This window comes from Drosophila novamexicana, unplaced genomic scaffold (genome assembly GCF_003285875.2).
Source record: "Drosophila novamexicana strain 15010-1031.04,08,12 unplaced genomic scaffold, DnovRS2.1 tig00004560-arrow-pilon, whole genome shotgun sequence".
Classification (NCBI taxonomy): Eukaryota; Metazoa; Arthropoda; class Insecta; order Diptera; family Drosophilidae; genus Drosophila; species Drosophila novamexicana.
Genome location: NW_020825054.1, coordinates 345,006 through 359,035, shown reverse-complemented (window position 1 = coordinate 359,035; position 14,030 = coordinate 345,006). Strand labels below are relative to the sequence as shown.

The 14,030-nt window shown below is 35.1% G+C and overlaps 1 protein-coding gene across 7 annotated transcripts in view; it reads right to left on the bottom strand.

Moving 5' to 3' along the window:
- The window catches only part of LOC115770918 (5'-AMP-activated protein kinase subunit gamma-1), an 85,829-nt gene that overhangs the window by 16,456 nt on the left and 55,343 nt on the right, over positions 1-14,030 (bottom strand). The gene's annotated exons all lie outside the window — the stretch shown is intronic.

The following is a 14,030-nucleotide window of genomic DNA, read 5'->3' as shown; positions in this document are numbered from 1 at the left end:
ACAAAAAATTGAACAAGTTCCTTACGAGCAAGTTGTCATGAATTCCTTCACAGTTTCTTATAAGATATTAAATCATTTGTATCCCTATCCTTTAAATGTTTTAATAATCATAACTGTTATACAACAACGTGCAGGCTGTCATGAATTCCTGTACAGTTTCTTATAAGCTTAATTTAGTAATAGTCCTATAATACTGGCAATTGTTATACAACAAACAGGTTTAACACTGTGCATATTCATTTGAAGCTGCTCACAATGTGTTATACAAACAACTGGTATACTAGCACTTGTACTGTTAACTGTTTAAATAATGTGTTACACAAGTTGTAGTGCACATAGCTTTTATACAAATTGTTATACCAACTGGTTTACGAAATGTTGAATCTGAATTTAAATAATGTATTAATTTCATAATTCTTAAGCATCAAAATCTTCTACTATGTTTCGCACGCAAGGTATCCGTCCGTATCCAAAGTAAGTGACAACAGACGCCATCTAACGCGATCTCCGCCTAACAAAATTCTTTAGGCAGGGTCCTGGCTGACCCTATCAGAGAGAGGCGCCTCCGAAGGGTACACCTCGACGACCTACCTACGAGGCGTATTATTTAAACATCTCCTTCCCCATCATTGTAAATACCATCACTGTAAATATTATATAGGTTATTCGCTTGGTAGACATCTGAAGGCACTGATCGATTCCAGCGCAAAATAAAACTTATATGTAAACTTGACTGCCTTAAAAAAGATTCATAAGCTTTATTAATTGTACTCACTAGTAGAAGCCTTATTTTTTTAAATCACTTATAGACAAGAATCCCTAGAGGTTTTATGAACTTAGAAGAGACACGCATCAAATCGGCCCACTGATAGCTCATCGTATGATTCATTAGCGAATTACACAAAGTGCTTCCCGAAAACGCAAGGCACAAAGTCGAGACCTTTGGGGCCCTCTTTTCAATGATTATACAAAATGACGACGGCGACCACGTTGACTACTTGAATCACTCACTCGCTTCCATTCTTATATAACAGGTGTATATATAAAGTGTATAATAGAGAGTCCCAGTTTTGTTTGCATAAGCGGTCGAACCGGCAACATTTGCATTGAAAACAAGTAGAAGTGCTCTAGCCGGGAGTACCTGACTAAAAACAGTGCCAAGCTACCGTTTCAAAAATTCTAGCTATATTCTAGGGAAATATATAGAAAAACATACAGCTGCGCTTCTTCTTCCCTTTTGTCGGACACTATGTATGAGGAATTTATTCATTCTTGTTTGTAGTCCGATCATTCTAAAAATCGTTCTGGTTCTGGTATATCAAGTTTTATCTCAATTTTTCAAGACTCTAGGACTGAGCATGGCTAAACAGACTCAGCTCGTCAGTTCGATCTAAAATATTTATGTATATGCTTGGGGGCCTGAGATGCTTCCTTCTGCCTGATACACGCGAAATCATTATACCCTCTTTTTACAAATATTCCATGGGTTCAGGGTATAAAGAGTCGGTTGCCGTTGAGCTGCCGCACGGTAAATACTCAAAACTCTGGCAATTAGGTACTCGAAAAATAAGTTGACCTAAGCTCCCGCAACGGCGCCACGTTTGATTCCCAATTTAATTAATGGGTTCGCTTTCTGTTTGTATCGCTAATGGAACTGACAATTGACTCGTAATTGTTGTGTTTGGTATTAACAAAAGCAACAACTGGCGGAAAAGCACTAGTTCAAAATGGACGAGGGGCGCGACTTATAGTTTTATTTTATTACTATCTTCCGCTTTAGCGTTGAGCAATCAAATTGTTCTTTTGTTTAACATGTTGTTCCAGAACCAGATAGTATACTTACTATCTGTGCCATCAACTGCGATTCACGCGCCATGTTTTTCGCTCAAAACTCACAGAAACTTTGACATTAGGAAACGATTCATCAAACCACTTGCGAGTTACGAATGGATAGAAGAAGCATACAAAATTAATGTGCACCGTAACGTGTTTTGATTATATATAAAATAAAGCGAAATGTTGAGAGAAACTGCTTGAGTGGAAAAATTGCTGTGGTACCTCAATCTTTAGAATCACTTTGTAAGGTGGATAGTTTTTTACATACGATTCCACATAATTTTTGCAGTTGTTTAACATAGAGTGCTTATGTTAGTGAAAGGATGCCATCGCTGTTAAGCTACAAGCCTTTGTAGGGCAACAGGTAAGGCTGATTAATAGCTCATATATTGGACTGTTAAGCAAATTGCCTGCATATAATAGCTCTGCTATTAAGAGCTCTAATTTGAAAAGAAACAAGTATCTTTCCCAAGCTATTACTTTAAATAAAATGACAATGTTAATGCTCCTACAGACATATACATAAAAATGATTAGCATCAATAAAAAGATTACCTTTAAATTTAAAAAAAAGTTAAAATTAAAAAAAAATTATGAACAAAACGCTGATTAACAAAACACAGATACATATTAAATATAAGTTATTAACATAAGCCTGCTAACATAGCGAATAAATGTTAGTAACAGCCTAACAGCCGTTCGGTTTAAAGAGTTCTTAGAGGCAAAACTGTTAGAACTTTTAGCTCTAAGTAAGAAAGTATCTGAAATACTTACGAAATTCCTAAAGCCCTATTAATATATGTGTTGCAAATTGCAGAAGTTGGAGTTTATTTTCCCGTTTTGCCAAAACTGTCTCAAGAAATATTCAATAGGTACAAGGCTATTTTTTGCGACTACTTCTCAGCACATTCCTTTTTAAGCTTCAAGTAAAATCAATCGTAGGAAAATTATATGTATATTTTTTGGCGCTTCTATGTCTTATATAGTATATACTATGCTCTAGATTCTTATATATATACATACGTGTTGTCTTTTTTTTGCTACATGTTGACGTCAATGGAAATTTATGTAAATGAGGGGCACGTTCTTCGGGTATTTTGCAGTTTGTCAAGCGAGCCACAAAACTGTTGAGTTGCTTGCCATTCGTGGGTGCTAATTAGATTTTATGAGTTGGCATTTGCAATGGGTGTGTCTGACAGCTATTGAACTTGGGTGTTGTAATCACAACAAGGAATGACTGATAACTATAAGGAATTTAGATAGTGGGAAGAGATACCACTACCAAATGCTAAAAGAACGCTATTTACAGCGAATTCTATTCGATCCTAGTCTGCGCGGGAACGAACCCCGAACAACAGTTAAATGGGAAAAGACAAGAATCAGGGAACAGTTTGTACGAGAATATACATTCAAGCACAAACTCGTTAAAAATATGTCAAACAAAACAGATGAGGCAACCAACATAAAAATAATTATGGTAATAAACGTCAGCCTGAAGGATTGTCAGCACAATATTTAGCAGACAGAGTCAGGAAGAAAGTAAGGTAAATAAATCTTTGCAAATAAACTTAACACAACATATTTAGAGCATATGTGTTAGGGATACTTTTATGATGTCTTAATATTTATAAAATTAAATTGCAAGCACAAAGACTTGCACAGAAAGAAATATAAAACTATTCAAAAATCAACTAAAAGTATCTTAAACTTCTGTATGCGCTACCACCTGAAAACTAACTTTGCAATGCAGTTTCATAGCTGTCAGCCACACGCTGTGCGTTACATTCCAGCAAGCCTTGGCTACTGTACCATTTCGTATAAAATTAAAGTCAAATAACAAACTGTTATCTGACAGCTAACGAAAATTAATTGAAAATTTGATTGCGTTCATATGAATGCAAGTTAAATTTTATAATAAACAAAGGTGAGTTACATTCCTCAATTGCGATTACGCAAACCGCAAACAAATAGCGTTCGCTCGACTATTGTGCACAAGCGAGAAACATTTATCAAATATTCCAGCTCAGCTTTTAGTTGATCTTCTCCGTAGATGTTTCCTTACTGTCTCCCTAAGGTTTATTAATGTGTTTGTTATTACAGTATGTAGAAACGTAAAATTTATTTACTCTACCTCGGCGTTGACGATAAACAAACAAATAAAGTCAACATTACTAGAAGTTAGAATTATTATTATTATTCCGTTGTTATCACGAAACAATAAGAACAACAGTAAGAATAGCAATAAGACGTGGCACTGCATAGATATATGATATACAAGCACAATCTATATACATATATAATATATATATGAATTTATACAGATGTACTATATAGACTGGCCACAACAAATGAGTCTGTGTAAGTTTATGAAAAGCCACTCGCTGAGGGCAAATAAATGCGAGCACTTATATCATATAAGCCCTGTTTACTCATATATACACAAACATACGTATATAGTATGAATAGCTCATATTTACATTAGAATTGCCAATCGCTGGTTCGGTCAATCGGTTCACTTGGTTCTCGATGCGTCTGCCCCTTCTGCCTCATTCCCTTCTACCCATTCAAGTGCAATGTTGGAACTCGAGCAAATTTATATTATTGACCAACCCCAACGGCTTCGATGGTGTGGACAGTCAAGAGCTGATTTTATTTGATTCCCTATTCCTACATGTATTCAAGGTTAGTTCCATTTCTCTAGCCCATATATTAGCACACACTCACACAATCAACCCCATTGATATATTCCAATTATATGCCCATTTTTATATGTTTTCAGTGATCTGTGAGAACCGTATCATTTGACTGCGTGTCGAAATTTGCAAAGTGCCTATTTAAATACTGTGTATTTGTCTTTGCATTTGCATTTTGTTTATGTGGCGATTAACTGACTATTGGCAGAAAGTCACGTTCACACGTTCGATCGCGGAGATGGCGATAAGCAATTGCCCAAAGTCAAATCAGGATCTGGATTCGGGTATAATTGCAATATGCACTAAAATATTGGCAAATTATTTCAAAACAGCAAAATGATGCCTACGTTAAAGAAAAACTTTCTACTTTTTATTTCTCATTTTTGTTTATATAATTTTCTGAAAAGGTTTAATCACTGATCTGAATTTGCTGCTAATCACAATACGTTGGAAAAGAACTAATTATTATGGCTCTTAGAAATTGTTTCTTGTTCAATTTGTCGATTTATAAGTCTTGGTATCTGGGTTTTTGATGTTATCATATTACTAGACGCCATAAAAATGGTTTTCTTTACCAACTTTTATTTCTTACTTTCGTTTCCTCTTATTACTAAGTTGATTCTTTTTGGGATATTTAGGTAGTACACATCAGAAGACTTTAATTTGACTAAGTAGAACAACAAATGTATCTATAATGCACTCTTGTCAGTTCTATTCTCTAACAGTTTATACGCGAACTATCGAGAAAGAATATCATGAACGTAAATACGCAAAATTGACGTCTTCTTTATCAACACTTGATATTCTGCTCATTATCTTCGACTATTTCAATAGTTCTTTGTCTTATGCTTTCCTTAATCACAAATTAAATATCGCCCCGGGCGGCCGCTTCTCTGCGTTTTCAGCTGACTTAATGAGCCCTCTTAACAGCCCCCTCACATTGACCGCTTTTATGTCAGTTTCAGCCTGACCACGCCCAATTGAAACCTACAAGCAACGCACACACGCACACACACTGGTTCTGTCAGAAAGGTCGAATATCCTTGAGCTGTTTTGGCCTGTGGCAACGTAATCCTGTGCCATATAACAAGCTCTCGTAAGCCATCTGAAACTCTGCCAAAGATTAAGCGCGCAATATGCCAGCATGCAACAGCAATCATCACAAAGGTGTGTGTATGTGTGGGGGGAAGGGCTGCACAAACAATGAGATTCATCTCATAAAGTAAATCAGCTTTCAGATTTTTTTTTAGTACTTCGGAATACGTTGGCAGCGTCACGAGGCAACAATAAATAACAGCAATTAAACTGAGAAAAATACAAGGTCCACATATCCTGACTTTTCGCTTTGGCTATATATAAAGCAAAAGCTTCTTAAGGAAGCCCTAATACAAACACAGCTCAACCATTTTTCGTCTATTTGTTCAAATTTTCCTATTTCTAACAGGATGAGTAAAGTATACTTATATATTTATATTTATACAAATAGTGACAAATAGTGAAATGCATATTATAATATGTATAAGTAAATTTACGATTTTTTCCCAAAATGTTCATTACTTAACTAAAAAAGCTCTTTACTTTTTCTCATCTTTTCGAAGAACAATAATTTAAAATTATTCTTTCATTTCTTCTGTAAAACTTGCAAACATCTTTTATGATGAATTAACATGCGTTCATTTTTATACCTTTGTGTAGCATGTGTAGCTCCCGACCCCATCAAATATATATATTCCAGATCAGCATCAACAGCCGAGCTAATATGCGAGCTAGTCTCGCATATTAAAGCTATTGTCTTGAGTCTTTGCATAGATCCGTCTTTCAGTCACAAGCTGTATATCATATGTAAGAAAAATCTTATCAGCATCGGGCCACTATATATCGTTCGAAAAGTATGTTCTTATTTGGCAAAATATTCTGTTTTCCAAGATATTTTCATCAAACTCAGCATTTACGATCTTCACGACTCTCACAAATCTGCTAAAGGCAAAAATGTCTACAAGGGTATTAAATCTTCGGCATGCCAAAGATATCCTTACTTTCTCATTGTTTTTACCCTCAATTGCAATATTTCATATTGAGAAACTGCTTTTGAAAAAAGAAGAACCATAAAAAAACTATATTTCTCAAAAATAGAGCGATAAATTAATTGACTGATCGAGTATACCAAGCATCCTAAGCATAGGAAATACCTATTATAATGTCGTATATTGCTTGAATCTAATATTATAACACAATTAACACATATATTCAATCCATATCTTTCAGCACAAGCGATTATAAATTGAATTAACACATATCTTCAATCCATATCTTTAAGCCCGACCCTCTTAACTCTTGGCTGCATCGACACCTTGTATATATTAGGTACAGTAGTTAATTTATGCAGTTGGCAATTGAAACTTGTTGCAATTATGGCGATCATCTCGGCAACATGATAAATAACAATGTGAACAATATTTATGTTGTTCGGTTTATAATTGAACAGAAATTTAATTGCCGTTTTCAGTTAGTTTCTTCCCTTGACCCAATTCACAATCGTCCCCAACAACAATAACACAACTTCAAAAAACAACATTGCGTTAAAAGTTTTTCGGAAAATGCCAGCGGAAAATAACTATATAGAAGAGTAGCTCGCATAGAATTTGATTGATGCGATACACAGCGAGTGCTGAATAGATTAATGATAGATCACAAAAAGTGAATCGAGAGATATCTATAAATAATATAATAGAAACTCAAGTACGACTGAGTAAGATACTGGAAAATTCTCGAAGTCGTATGTCAAAGGTTGAATGAACTCTCCTAAAAAAGCGTGCAACAACAAGCAGTCGACTGTTTTTTTATTTTTTTATTTCTCTGTTGATCTTTTGGTCATCATAAAAAATAAAAAGCTAAGCTGCTGCTTGTAACAGGTTTTGTTTTCTTCCATATGTATCTGAAACTATTTTTATGTGCGTATATTTATCTATACCAAATGTATCTTTTGTTGACACTCAACTTGTGCTTTTACGCAGTTCGAAATCTCAGCTAAATTCTCAGATAATTAAAATTTAGAAAACAAATTGCAATTGCAATTTATGAGGCGCAAGTGCAACAAACTATTACTAATCCTTAGTTTGCATAGCTAATTATAAATAGACAAAACGAAAAATACAAATATTACAGATCACAAATTTTAGGAATAGAACGGGTTGCTGTGCTCAAGGTTAAATGATATAGCTTTTAGAATTTGGTCTGGCTAGAAACAGCATGGAAAATTGAAAGATAAAACAAAGAAAATAAACCCACAATTCCATCAAAGTGTCAAGCAATTGGAAGAGCTATTGCTCATGGAGGATATTATGCGTTTGTACAGCCAAAAAATGACAATTTGTGTACCGAATTAAGGAGTCTGTTTAGAGAAGTCGCTGCCAGAGAAGTTTCGCTTTCCGAAGTTCTACTGTCTCAAGCCCAATGGGGAAAAACAATGCAAATAAAAATACATATAGTCATAGGGATTTTAATGGTTACATTTCTATATTAGATATAATATGTTTTCAATAAATTCCACATTGACAAACTCTCATTTCTAGATAATTCTAGTTGCTTAAAGATTTATCCAACGAATAGCTTTGAAGATAAAGATAAATGAAAACATATATTTCTCTGCATATATTTATTTTCGTATCACCTGGTTTTCAAACTAAACATTTACCGGTTTTTGAGCTACCGTTTCCATTCATTTTTATACCCTTGTAGAGGGTATTATAATTTTGTCATTTAATGCGTAACACATAGGAGACATAGTCTAGATCGATCAAATATATATATTCTAGATCAGCATGTCGGAACCAGCTAAATCGGACAACTATATCATATAGCTGTCATAGGTAAGATCGGCCGAAATGTAGGTTCATGTATGGAAAACTTTTTGTTTATCAAGTTACCTTGACTAAACTCTGCATTTAGTTACCATATCATATAGTTACCATAGAAAAATTCGGCCCAAAAGTAGGTTTTTGTCTGGCAATATATTCTGTTTTCCATGATATTTTCATCAAACTCGGCATTTACGAGCTGCACTATTCTCACGTATTTGCAAAAGGCAAATGTTTACAAAAGTATCAAATATTTGGGGTGCAGAAGATATCCCTACTTTCTCGTATAATCTATTAGTAGTTTTTTTTTTTTAATTAAATTCTTTATATTTTCCTAAAGTTAATTAGTTTCGTGGTTCTAAAATCTGTTGTGTTTATTTAAACGAGAACTCTTGCAAGTGTTATCACATGACGAATAAGCTCTCTGCATGTCAAATATACTTCGCACAGTCTCTCGCACTTCCGTTGCTCAGAGGCGCGCGCACACACAAACACACACACTTACACTCAAAGTATCTGTCAGATACACAACGAAAAAGTATCTAAAACTTCGGTTTGCGCAGATTGTTATTTGCGTCGCAAATGAAATTTTGTACCTGCAATCTGTGTTTGTTGTTGTTCTTGTTCTTGTTCTGCTGCCCGTTGTTATCAATTTTGTTGTTGTTCGGTTAAAAAAAAAAAGAAGCAAAATAACCCGCCAAAAGAAAATGAAAATACAAAGCACAGCAAAGCAAAGCGAAATGCCGAGTAAAGAAAAAAAACAAGAAAAAGCGCTGCGCAATTTCTTTGGTTTGTTTTTTTTTTTTTTTTTTTTTTTCTACTCTTTGCTTACTCTGCTTCTTGTTTCTGCGGGTTCTCGCTATTTCTCACCCATTCTCGCTCAAAACAATCGCAAAACTCAATCTGTGTAGGGGTCAATTATATTGAGCCGGCTTGCGGCATTTCAAAATATTGTTTTTCTTCTTTCTATCAATTGAGAAAACAATTGCTTAAAATCAAATTCGATTGGGTTAGCTTGGAAAATAAAAGCATCTAAATAAAAGGTGGGCAGATTAACAGAAGATTAAAGATTCAAAAATATTGATTTGTGTATATTTAGTATTTATATACAATTCAAATAGAGCTCTTAAATGTATGCTCTCGTTGAAAAACAAACCCATAAAAAGTGAAATCATTTGTTTTCAGCGCTCTAATCTCCTATTTTGTTTATAAATTCGCCGATTTATGATGTTGTGTACTAGAAACTGACCTATTCCAAGCGCATTTCAAGTGGCACGCAGTTTTTTTAGTGCTTCTGAAACAGATCTGTAATACTGTATATTATGTAAAGCCCAACAGTATTACGGGGGATGGTTTATATTTAGTAACTATATATAGATGATGTGAACAGCGGGGGGAGGGGTTATCGCTAAGCCCCTTGGGAGAGATACAGGCTTGTACTAGATTATGCGAACAGCTGCATTTGAAGCGGATTTCTTATCAGAAGGTTCCCGCTTATTACAGATTGCAAATACATTGCAATAGTCGGGCATGGTTGCCTTATCGAGCTCAGTTCCAATAGGAAAAGGCTTTTCTTCTTTCCTAAACGAATGTATATACAGACTTGTTGAGCTATAAAATGCTTCGAGTACTCAAATAAGTGCTCACTCGCTTTCAACTGAGCCGAAAAACTTCGCTCAAGTTGTGAATATTAATTAATTAATATTTTTCTAGTCGCTTTTAAAAGTTATTTCATCAGGGTTACAGTTTCAGAGCCTTACTCAAATATCAAGAGTTTTTCATAGTTTTTAAATAGATTTCTGACATTTTTAAGGACATTATAACAGTAATTTTTTGTGAGTTTGGGAATGAGAATATCTACCGAACACAACCTTTAAGCCTTAGCACTTCATTTGGGATAATGTAAGCGGGTATTAAATTGAAATGCGTTCTCATCTTTTTGGATATAAAACCGAATGGCACTCAGAATTGCTAAGCATATATAGTTAAAGTAAAATTTTACGATATCATCGCAGTAAATCAATTCAACTTGATTTAATAGACACATTTCTTGAATAAAAAAAAAGAAGAACTTTTGCTTTTTTAATGATATTCTGTTTGGTTCTCTCTGCTAATTGAAAATGGTTTGTTTTTTATCTGTTTCTTGATTCACTTTTAGATGGCGGCTATAAATAAACTAAGAGCAGACGCTAACACCGGGCGATCCTACACTTGCCGCTACCGTGTTCCAGAATATTTATAATAAGTATTTCTACGATGTTTTTCGCTTTCGCAGCTAAAACGCGGCGAAATCAACATTTTCGCTGCGGCTTTTGCGTCACGAAAACGCCGCAAATTCGGCGCATGCTGCCATAAATCAAATCTCTTTAGCTCGAATATGACTTTTTGTTGTGCTTTTCTTCTTCTTATTTTTTCTTTTTTCTGCTTATGCAAACAAAAACAACAACAAGAAAACAAGTGGAAGTCTTATGTAAAAAAAAAGTAGAGACTTTTGCCGGCATGTGATGAAAGGCAAATTCAATTTGCGTGAACTTTGTATTATTATTAAAAAAAAAGAAATATTTGAGAAAACCTTGATGATTTGATAATAATTAAAATTTCATTTGATGAAATGCAAATTTAATATTTGTCGCTTTTTTATGTTATATCATTTATTTTTTTTATCACAACTGTGACGTTTTTCCATGCTATATTTTGTGCGCAAAAGTTGAAAACAAGTATAATTACATTTTGTTAATTTTTGACTTTAATTGCACAAAGCCTATTTATAATTTTTGTTGATTAGTTAAAGCCGCTTATCGAGTTGTTTATTGTTTTTCGTTTTTTGCTTCTTTTTTTATTTCAAGTGCACATTTGATTTTTATTATTATGATTTTTCCCCACTTTATGCACAAACTTTCCACGATATTTGTATTCATATATATATATATATATATATATATATATATATATATATATATAATTTTTAAATGGACTTTTCACTTCACGCAATGTATTTTTAATATACACATATATTTTTCACTTTTTTTCAGTTTATTTAGCATTGTTTATTAACAATAAAATGGCAGTTCAAAATGCTCGCTTATGCATATTTATAGTCCGCAAGTGGAAACAAAATATTTGTTGTTCGAAAACCGCTTCAGAAAATCCAGTTTGAACATTTAATGTTTTCTTTGTTTTTTGATTATAATTCAAAAAGTTATTGATTATATTATTTTGCGGCTAGTTATTAATGAATGACGCGCAAAACTATGTAGACATTTAAAATTCTTCACTAATGAATTTAAACAATTTTGCTTTAAGATTTTCTCGACATTTGAAATGAAATTCATTAACGTCAACAGATCACGTGGCGCCGTAGACACGTCCAATGCGGCCGGCGATTAAAATTGAACTGAAAGGCGGCGGCGACGTCGCCATGTGGCCAGGCTAAACCGCTGCCGACACACGCACACACACACACACACACACACACACACACACACGCATACATACACAGATACGATATGGTATATAGAGTATGTGCAAGTGAACATATGTATCTGTGTGCCAAACCGGCGAAGCATGTGCTGTCGTTTTTTTTTTAGTGTGCAAGTGTGTGTGTACGTGTGGTTTATATATGTAACATCAGAAAAAGGTGAGCACAACAAAATACCAAGCGAGCAAAGCGCACTTAGAAAGCCAAAAGAGACGACATGCGGTCTGTAGGCAGCAGTAGTAGTAAACGCACTGTTAGCCAAAGTAGGCGTGGTTCGCTGTTAAGTGAATGTTCAGGCTATTAATTTATCTAAATTAGCCTTGGCGCTCTTATGAACCTGAACGACCTTCGCTGTTAACTAACAGCGCTATATTATCAACTGCCTAAAACAGTATTTTAGCCAAATTATGCTTCAGGGCTGTTACAAACCCAAACGACCTTTGCTGTTTATTAACAGTGCTACGTAACATGCTCGCATTTTTCTGTTAACACATTACAGCAAGGCAACATTTGTAGCGGGTCTGGTAAGATTTATGTGTGCTTATTTCAAATGCACAAAGAATTTCTTCAAAATTAGCTGCTCTATCATCGCTTCGTTTCTTTATTATTATTTTTGTGTGTTCGAGTTCTTTTGTTGTTTACATCGCGCAATTGGTGTTTAGCATTTACTGAACATTTTGTTTACAATTGTGCGATTCTAATGTGGTTCTTATATGTGTGCGCTGCGTCACGTAGGCAGCAGCCGTCTCTAGGTGGTGGGTGACCAAAAAAACAAAAAGCGCCCTTAACATTATCTATGTATGCTCTGGCGCTGCTCTCACGCGCTCTCAGCTATAACTCTGCTCTCCCACTGTTCTAGTTTAACAGAGTTTGTATTGTTGTACGTGTGTTTGTGTGTGTTGTTTTTTATTTATTTTTTGTGTGTAGGCGGCTTAACAGACTTTCGCTTATGAATGGCTTGTGACAATAGAAACCAGACAACAACAGCTCACACCTACACACACAAATACACATACATCGCCTGGTTGCCTTCAAAATCAATGCCGGTTAATTGTCGCGGCATGCGCAGCATTTTTTGCCAGTACTTTTTAAGTCAACAACATGGGATGGCGACTTACATATGTATGCACACATGTACACCACAAATACATAAGCACATATGCCTTCATGCCTCAATGTAATATATTTGACGCGCCTCTTGCTGGCATGTCTCTTGCCATCTCTCTCCCACGCTGTGACATGATTCACGATTACGTCATGGCTAAACTCTTGATACGAAGCCGGCGACGAAAAATAACTTAATGTGTGCAAAAATAAAGGCAAATGCCCAAAAAGTAAAATGTAAGAGAGCAAACAATAACAACAAAGGACCAGTTGTTGCAGCAGCAGAGGCAATAGGGTAAGTGCGATAGTGAGAGTAAGAGCCTGCACGCACCAGGTGTCATGTGCAAAGTTGTTGTTATTGTACCCTGACATTGAAAGTGCAAGCAGCAACAACAAAAAAAGAAGCAGCAGAAGCAACAACATATGCAGCCTGTACGTGCACACAAGTCAAGGCTTCAGAAAAAAAGCTTTCAAGGTCAAACAAAGGGTAAACACACAGGCGACTAAAATGCAGCAACAGTTAGTTTCGAGTCTCAGCCGCTCGCTCTCACTGCGTGTGTGCGTGGCGCTCTTGTTTTCATGGTGCTGCCACTTTGTGTGTGTGTGTGTGTATGTTTGAGCTTCGCTCAAATTTCTATGCTGATCTTTTACATGGCATATTCGCATTAAGCGCACATAAGAATTTAGTTTCTGTCTCCCTTCACCCCTCCCGTAATCCAACGGCTTTTGTTATTCACAAACGTTTTTGAGTGTTTTTAATTCATTAAATTATTTAGTTTTTGCTTGTTGTTGTTGACGTGCTGCTTGTGACTCTTGGCGCTGTTTACGGTTATGACCAGTCGTTGCATAATCCATATTTATACAGTTGTTATGGTACAAATCTATGTGTTTTTTTTTTTTTGTATTGAACAATGTTAACAAGCAAAGCATAATAGATACAAATTAACACAAATAATACATTGCTTCTTGGGTACTTTTTCTCCTTCACAACACAGTTCCTTAAATGTGCTCTTCTTGCTCTATATATTTCACCACTATATTTAATTCACCACGGCACATACTT